Raw genomic sequence first — 7,290 nt, 5'->3', positions numbered from 1 at the left:
GAACCTCTGGCAGTTCTCTGTCAGTGTATGGTTGCAGCTGTTTTTGAATTATCTTTAGCATAATTTTACTTGCATGCAATATTAATGATAATTGTCTGAGGATTTCCGTGTTTGTTTTGTTGGGTCACCTCTCTTTGGATTGGGCACAAATATGGATCTCTTCCAATCACTTGGCCAGGTAGCTATCTTCCAAATTTCTTGGCATAGATGAGTGAGTGCCACCAGTATCACATAATTTTTTTTGGAAGATTTCAATTTGTATTCCATCAATTCCTGGAGCCTTGTTCCTTGCCAGTGCCTTTATTGCATCTTAGTCTACTTCCTTCAGTATCTTTGGCTCTTGATTATATGCTACTTCTTGAAATGATTGAACATCGACCATTTCTTTTTGGTACAGTGACTCTGTGTACTCTGTCAATCTTATTTTGATGCTTTATCATTCAATATTTCACTCAAAGAATCCTTCAGTGTTGCAAGTTGAAGCTTGAATTTTTTCCTCTGTTCCCCCAACTTCTGGTGTTCTTCCCGTTTTATTTTCCAGTTCCAGGTCTTTGCACATTGCATTATAATATTTGATTTTGTCTTCTGGAGCTGCCCTTTGAAATCTTCTATTCATTTCTTTTACCTCCTATTTCTTCCATTTGCTTTAGCATCATTATGTTGGATAGCAAGTTTCAGAGTCTCTTCTGGCGCCCATTTTTGTCTTTTCCTTCTTTCTTGTCTTCTTAATGACCATTTGCTTTCTTCCTGTATGATGTTCTTGATGTCATTATACAACTTTTGTGATCTTCGATCATTTGTGACAAACTCATCAAATCTGTTCTTGAGATGATCTCTAAATTCAGATGGGATATGATCACAGTTATATTTTGGTTCTTGTGGACTTATTTTAATTTTCTTCAGCTTCAGCTGAACTTGTATATGAGCAGTTGATGGTCTGTTCCACAGTCTGCCCCTAGCCTTGTTTTGGTTAATGATAGAGAGCTTTTCTACTTTCTCTTTCCACAGATGTAGTCAATTTGATACCTGTGTATTCCATCTGGTGAGTTCCATGTGCATAGCTGTCTTTTATTTTGTTTTTAAAAGGTATTTAAAAATGTTTAAGACCAGCATTAAAGTCATTGGTCCTGAAAACCTCTATCATGGGATATCCAGCATCATTTCTGTCACCAAGGCCATATATTCCAACTACTGATTCTTCTTCTTTGTTTCCAAATTTTGCTTTTTAATCGCCAGTGATTATCCATACATCTTGAATGCATGTTTGATCTATTCCCAACTGATACTATTGGTTGGATTCTGACTCATTATGACCCTAAAGGACAAAGCAGAGCTGCCCCCACCCCATTGGCATTCCAAAGCTGTACATCTTTTACAGAAGCCAACTCTCACATCTTTCTCTTACAGATCAGCTGGAAAGTTTGAACCACTGATCTTATGGTTATCAGCTGAGCACTTTAACCAGTATGCCACCAGGGCTCCATAAAATGATTTTAGAGTAGTTAACTCTAGTAGGTTATAATCTGCGTTTCTGTTTTACTGATGGTAAATACTTGAAGCTGAAATTTAATATATATATTTTTTAATCTTTATTTTTCTAAGTTTTTATTGTGAATTGGGTGATAGTTTACATGTGAGAACATCAGCTTTACATTCATCTTATTGTATTTCATTTCATTGCAATGATTACAATCCCCTCCATGCATCATCATTCAACAGCATTTGCTTCCATTCCCTGGATTCAAGGAGGAAGAGGGGTTATGTGTTGATGGCTGGCGGGGCAGGCTTGTGGGGTCTGCCCATTGGCTGTTTAAATGGTTGTATATTCCTGAGTGCTTCAGTGTACATCCAAAAAAAAAAAAGCCCAGAGGGAATGGTGATCCAGATTCCACCTAAGTATGGTCTTATGCAATGCAAAGGCTCTGCAGGAAGCCTACTTCCCTGAGCAAGTTCTAGCCCCATTTTAGGTATTCCAATCAGTTATAGGCTGAAGACGACTTACAAGCTTTCTATGGTGATGTTTCTATTTCTTTCTCTCCTCCTAAAAACCACCACAGGTCTGTCAGTGTGTAGTACTGTGGTGGTTTGTGAGTTGCTGTGATTCTCAAAGCTATGCTACTGGTATTTTAAATACCAGCAGGGTCACCCATGATGGACAGGTTTCAAATGAGCTTCCAGATGAAGACAGACTAGGCAGCAGAAGTGACGAACTACTTCCAAATATTTAGTCACTACAAACCTTTTGAATAGCAGGGAAACACTGTCAGATATAGTGCCAGAAAATGAGTCCCTCAGTCTGGAAGGCACTCAAAATATGACTGGGGAAGAGCTGCCTCCTCAAAGTAGACTTGACTGTGATGATGCAAATGCAGTAAAGCCTATGAGAGTAAAGCCCTCAGGAATTTCATTTGCTGATGGGGCCCAACTCAAAATGAAGAGAAACTGCTGTAAATATCCATTAATAATCAAAACATGGAATGTATGAAGTATGAATCTTGGAAAATTGGAAATTGCCAAAAATGAAATGGAATGCATAAACCTTAGGCATTAGTGAGCTGAAATGGAGTGGTATTGGCCATTTTGAATCTGACAACCACATGGTTTACTATCCTGGAAATAACAAATTGAAGAGGAATGGTGTTGCATTCATTGTCAAAAAGAGTATATCCAGATCAGTCATAAAGTACAATGCTGTCTGTGATAGGACAATATCTATGTGCCTACAGGGAAGACCAGTTAATACCACTATTATTCAAATTTATGCACCAACCACTAAAGCCAGTGAGGATGACATAGAAGAATTCTACCAACTTCCTCAAATTGAATTCTATCAACTTCCTGAAATTGATCAAACATGCAATCAAGATTGAAGTTGTCAAGGACTTCATTCTTCTTGGCTCAACTATCAACACTCATGGAAGCAGCAGTCAAGAAATCAAATGATGTATTGCATTGGGCAAATGTGCTGCACAAGACCTTTTTAAAGTGTGAAGAACGAAGATGTCAGCTTGAAGACTAAGGTGTGCCTGACCCAAGCCATGGTATTTTCAATAACATCATATGCGTGTGAAAGCTGGACAGTGAATAAGGAAGACTGTAGAAGAATTCATGCTTTTGAGTTACAGTTTTGGAGGAGAATATTGAAAATGCCATGGGCTGCCAAAAGAACCAACAGATCTGTGTTGGAAAAAGTGCATCCAGAGTGCTCCTTAGAGGCTAGGATGGCCAAACTTCATCTCTCATACTTCGGACATATTGTCAGGAAAGACCAGTCACTGGAGAAGGAGTATCATGTTTGGTAGGGTGGAGGGTCAGAGAAAAAGAAGAAGACTCCCAGAGAGATAGATTGGCAGAGTGGCAGCATTAATGGGCTCAAGCGTGGCAACGAACGATAGTTTGGTTAGCCCAGGATCAGGCAGTGTTTTGTTTAAGGCCCCTATGAGTTGGTACTGACTCTTTGGGACCTAACAATAACAACAACAACAATAGGCAAGGGAAACCAACATTCAAAAACAGCCAAGCATCTTAACATTATTTCCCCTGTTTCACCCATTCAAACCATGCCTCAATCCCTGTGTCCTAGAGCCCTGTTTTTCCCAGGTTGAGCATACATCACTATTTACCTTTGTCCAACTTAGCCCAGGCAAACCTACCTAAATGTTCTCCCATCTGCCTTGTTCTTCCTTTCTCCTCCCCCTTGTAGTGTAATGCCCGGCCCCCCAGCACCCAAACTATCTTGTGTCTGTTCCCTACCTTGCAATACTATATAAGCTGTGCCTTCAAAGAACTACTTGCTATAAAATACTAGAGGATATTTTTCTTTGCTGTTACCCTGTCTGCTCCTTGAGATATTGGTAAAAGCCCTAGGATTTTTCTTTGGTTTCTTAAAGGTTTCAAATTATAATTCTGACTCTTCCTAAATTAAATACATTTCACTGCTAACCATATTAATTGTCAATTGGACTATTCTCTAACTTGACCATAATACAGTGCCATGGTCCATTACTTGCAGATACTCACTCACTAAGCTACTGGTTACATGCAGATATTCCAAATGACTTCATAAACACAAGAGCACATACTGTTAAGCAGTGATTAATTTCTACAAGACCATGTGATTCCCTGTAATTCTTTAATGGTGCCAAAGTGATCTATAGCATGAGTGCCTACTTTGGCTAGCTCAGCAAATGCCCAAGCAGGATCAGGAATATCTCTCCTTGTAGGCATTTTGTGCAGGTTTTAACCACCTTGGAAAAGATCCTGTAGCTTGAGCAGAAAAGATGTTTTGTGCAACTTGCATGTACAGCTCCTCAGGGTGAATGAAATGACATTTCTTTTCTCTTGAAATCTGTTTTTTTTAATAAGGCTCAAATGATCATCACTCCCAGCAAAAGCAAGTGGGACAGCTGTCCTTTCTGTCTCTGGAACGACTCATGGACAAAATAGTAGGCACTTTGTATGTTTGTTGAGATTCCCTATTCATTATACAAAAAAAGTTCTTCCAAGGATGCACATCAGTAGCCAGTTCCATCAACAGTAGAGCATGAACAGAATGCATTTAGAAACCAGTGAGGTTACAATAGCAATCAACGTTTTTCAGCGATGCGCTCCAATTTTAAATGAGAATTTTGGTGTCTCTATGATGTCAGACAGTGTATTTTGATTAAAACATTTCTTTATTGAATTTTTTATGGGCCCATTACTGGAGTCCCTGGGTACATATAAACATTTTTCAGGACAATGCAATCCAGCAGAGAGGTAGGACTGGACCTGGAGTCATAAAATAGGAAACATTAAACCCAATATCTAGGGAGTGCACTGTGTCTTAAACATTGATGAACCAGACTCTCCCTGGGGCCTGAGCCACTTTCTGAAGTAAATGAGGTACTTAGGAGAGAATATGAATTAACTGTGGGTTCTGAAGGTACAGTTAGTCCTGGGAAGGTTTTGTCTCTATGTGCTATTTAATGATTTTAAGACGGAAAACATAGCCTTGTTTGTGTAGAGAGACTGGACTATGCAAAGCCCTGAATTGTAGACCTGGGTTCTAGTTCTGATTTGAACACTTATTCCTTGAGAGATAACTCAGTGAAGATATCTGAGGCCTAAGTCCTATATTGTAAATGTAGAGACAACAGCTGTGAGGACTGGGACTTCCTGACAAGGTGGCTGTACTACCCAAATTGGGGGGGGGATGTATCTGGGAAAGTAACAGAATGTTTAAAAGTACTTTACAAATATAAATTGTATTATTTATTTAGCTTTTGATGAAACCTTCAGCAATACTTGTTGTTGTTGTTGTTGTTATGTGCCGTGGAGTCGGTTCCAACTCATAGCGACCCGGTATAGGGTTTCCGAGACTGGAAATCTTTACGGGAGCAGAAAGCCTCATCTTTCTCCTGCGGAACAGCTGGTAGTTTCGAACTGCTGACCTTGCGGCTCGCAGCCCGATTCGTAACCATACTTATTATCTTAAAATGCTTATCTTGATCCAGTTTTGAGGTCTTGCTTGGAGGCCGGGCTAGAGCAGCCGATTCAGTCCACTGTCCAACCACAACTCTTATCAGGTCTTTATATTCCTGGGCTACTAGGCATTCATCCTAATCTCTCTGAGCTAGGAATCCTACAAGTTGGGACAGGTCCTTTGCACTTGTGCCTGCTGAATTATTCAAAATTTCTAATCTCCGCGAAGCTGGGAAAACTAACAAATCCTAGTCAACTTGCCATATGTAAACCCTCTCCTACAACTCCAGCTTTTGGTACCTTGTCCACCATTGCAAGTCCCTTCTGTGGTCCTACTTCATGGAGAACTCTTCCTCCCCGTTTCTGGGAACTGCAAATATAATAACCTGGTTATTTTCCTTGGCCTCCCAGACTCCTCTTTCTTGTGCCACACCTGATTGACCATCTGATGAATTTGTTAGAGCATCTTCAGAACCTTCTTTAAAGAGAAAACTCAGGAGGGTGGAGCAAGATGGCAGCTTAGTCAGACATGCCATGCTGTCCAACGATGGCAAAAACATGGGAAACCAAGTGTAACCAATACAGATGGCAGTCTTGGAGCCCTGAGCAGCAAGAAGTATTAGATTGAGGAATTGGATTGAACATTAAATGGAAGGAGAACTTGATGGAAACAGTGAATAAGACATTGGATTGTGGGTGCCCTGCCAGTCACCTTAGCATAGCATAACCATCTTGAGATACGGCAAGCAGTATTTCTGGGTAAAGGGCTTATATAACTTCATGTAATCTTTATAGGAGACAGATACACAATGTAGACTTATCAGGAATGATGGGAGGTGAGAAGAACACAAACAAATTTAAGGGAGAAAAGTTCAGGGAGTCATTGAGAGTTTCAGGGATGCAGGAAACCACAAAACAAAGGATGGAACCAGAAAGTCGGGATTTAATTATTCACCAGTAGTGGTCCCTAATTGTTTGGTTTGAAGACCTACGTGGAAGAGAAGGTTTGAGGGGTAGCAGCTAGAGACAATGGAATCCAGAGAGACCTCTTTTTCACATTGAGTTGGGGCAAGGCACCGATCAACAGCTGTACTCACCAAGGAGTGCACCAGTGCCTATGCCGGTGCCCAGAACTGATGGAGTACATTAATCCCCACCTTCCCAGTCACCAGAGGGAGCTCCTACCTCCTTTCTGGCTCTCTCCAAGCCCACAGCCCCCGGTGCAAGTCATCAGACAGATGGTCAGTAATGGATTCTTCCAGAAGACAATGATGCATACTTCCATGGATGGAACATCACATATCTGCTGCAGTCTGGGCTGCTGGCGCCACTGCCCCTCTCTCCCAAATACTGGAGATGCACACTCCTGCGGATTGTATGTTGCATTCCTGCTGCCATGACAGTTGGTGGTGGGGGTTTCTGCCTGCTGCCTGGCTGTCTTCTTGGTAGCAGGAACATATGCTTCAGAGGATTACTTGTTAAGTGTTCTACTTACTGCTACCATACTAATTGTTGTTGTTGTTGTTAGGTGCCATCGAGTCGGTACCAACTCATAGCGACCTTATGCACAGCAGAACGAAACACTGCCCTATCTTGGGCCAACCTTGCTATTGCTGCCATTTGGCCAATCCATCTCATTGGGGGTCTTCCTTTTTTTCACTGAGCCTCCATCTTACCAGCGACTGCTCTCTCCTGACAATAAGTCCAAAGTATGCGAGTCAAACTTTGGCCATCTTGGCCTCTAAGGAGCACTCTGGCTGCACTTCTTCCAAAATGGACCTATTGGTTCTTTTGGCAGCCCAAGGCACTTTCAATATTCTCCTCCAA

Source organism: Chrysochloris asiatica, unplaced genomic scaffold (genome assembly GCF_000296735.1).
Source record: "Chrysochloris asiatica unplaced genomic scaffold, ChrAsi1.0 scaffold00014, whole genome shotgun sequence".
Classification (NCBI taxonomy): Eukaryota; Metazoa; Chordata; class Mammalia; order Afrosoricida; family Chrysochloridae; genus Chrysochloris; species Chrysochloris asiatica.
The sequence above is the reverse complement of the archived record's forward strand: the minus strand, read 5'-3'. Positions refer to the sequence as shown.